We start from the raw sequence: 2,368 nt of genomic DNA on the forward strand, positions 1-2,368 counted from the left end.
AATTAGCATAAACTTATTCTCAAGAAAAATCAGTGAACAGAGTGATACAAATACTTTTAACTATTTTCTGGGATCAAGCCAGACCCTAACTAATCCAATACTGGTTTGCACACCAAACATTCACATTTTTGGATGAATAAGCAATCATTTGAATTTTTTTAAAATGAAACTTCTTACACCATATGTGATAAAATTTCAAAACATTTAGCTATCCAAATAAATCTACACTTTTATTTATCTATCTATACTATATTAAAAGAATGAAGATCCTTAATAATGTTAATTGAACTTTTTTTTCTTCAATAAAAGACTGCTTTAGACAAAATTGTCTTTTCACCATTTTCTATTAATTATTAAACTACTATTTTATTGATATTAAATATTGACTATAATAAACATAATAAATTAAATAAAAAAGATTTTTATAATATTATCAAATTTCTATATGAAGAAATTTTTTCCAATTAAAATACACTTGACGTCCTAATCTCTATACAACTAAAGTTGAGTCAATCCCTATCTATCTATACTATATTAAAAGCATGAGGACCCTAAATCCACCAGTAGGCAAACCGACTCATATCCCAGAACTGTGAGTAATGGGATGTCAGGTAGAAGACCACCAATACAACTAAAAATAATAATGAAATATGAACACAAATGAACGGCAGAAGCACAAAGAAATATATACAAACCAAAAGATCCCTCCCAAAACCTAGAAGTCACATGTAAAGAGCTACTAAAAAAGAGTACAAGTCCAAAAAGTGGACCAAAGAAACAATACTATCTCAAAAATCAAAAGATAGACAATTATATATAGAGGGAGATGGGTAAATCCAGAATGATGTGTGCTCACCTTCGCCTCCGGTCAAGACTACAGCTGGCTTGAGATCAACGTTGATAGCTAGTACTTAGACCTGCATCACAAAAATAGTTGCAGAGTATAGTATGAGTACCAAAACAACAGGTACCCAGTAGGCATCATAGGCCGACTGAGCAAGATTCGCAAAAGTAAACTAAAATGCAAGAAACTAATAACAAATTAAGGCAGAACAAGAAATCAAGGTAGGTATGTACACAAGAGTACTCAACATACAAAAATTGAAAAATAGATAAGTCTGTCGGGCTCTCATAAACCCGATGGGTATGCTCGTGCACAAGTCTAAAAGTAACAACCTGAATGGATTCCCATAAGCCTGACAAGAGCAAAGATTGATGAAGTATCACAACAGAATTCGATGAAGTTCCTACAATGCCATAACTTCCCGCATACTTGAAATAAACCATTCTGAAAGCTTGAAGCTTTAACCAAAGATGAATCATAGTTAACATACAATTCAGTATACAAATTATTATCATATGCAGTCTAACGAGGGGAATGTTGTAGCCTACTTGTAGGGTGACCGCGCACGCTCCAACTCAAAGAACCAAAGCTTTTCCTTTTTGAACAGCCTCCGAACGGTACCACGCTATCAATAATAGAATCTCAACGTCAATACGGTCGCTTTGATATTAAAATTATCAAAATGGGAGAGAGACCAATTTCAAAGTCAAAGGGAATGTGGGACACACTATAAATTACGGAATTAACTCGATACAGGGATCCTCTACGCCACCCTAAAATTATGCTTCAAAAAGGAGCACAATTCGGTGGTCAATACAGCCCAAGCACATACATGCATAAAAATCATATTTTGATCACCATTAAAGACATAGGCAGCAGTTAAAAGAGATAAATTAGCTCAAACTAAGGTCCTATAGTTGAAACCAACAATACCATAATGATCCTCACAAAAAACCCCACAACTTGAAGATTTGAATCACGCAATTCGTACCTACACTAACCAAGATATGATTTTCCAAAAATCCCTCCAATTCCAATCCAAAAATGGACAATGCAACAACTAGAATTAAAAAACTCACCCCCAACGAAGCTCCTAAGTCACTTTTTGATCCTATCAATGCATTTCTTAAAACGAATACCATAATTTATACCCAAGAACCACTCAATTTGGACCTGAAATACCCTAGAAATCAACTTTCCATGTTTTCAAAATGATCAGCTCAAAAACCATCTGAACTAGTAGCAAAAAATCAAAATTTACCTTAAACAAAGCACCCACAAAAATTTCCAAAAATCACTCAATTTGTGCACAAAATGAAGTATAAATTGTCACATGAAGATGTAACCAAGTGCTAAAAATGGCCACCTTTATAGAGGTGGGGGTGAACCAGCGAACCAGTAGATCATTCCCAATTTAAAGTCTCAGATGGGATGCTTGAAATTCATTCGAAACCCCATGCAAATAAACAAATTGTGCTAACCTATTGAATTTGGCATTCCATACTCAATAGCACACTCAAAAAT

Source organism: Solanum dulcamara, chromosome 6 (genome assembly GCF_947179165.1).
Source record: "Solanum dulcamara chromosome 6, daSolDulc1.2, whole genome shotgun sequence".
Lineage (NCBI taxonomy): Eukaryota > Viridiplantae > Streptophyta > Magnoliopsida > Solanales > Solanaceae > Solanum > Solanum dulcamara.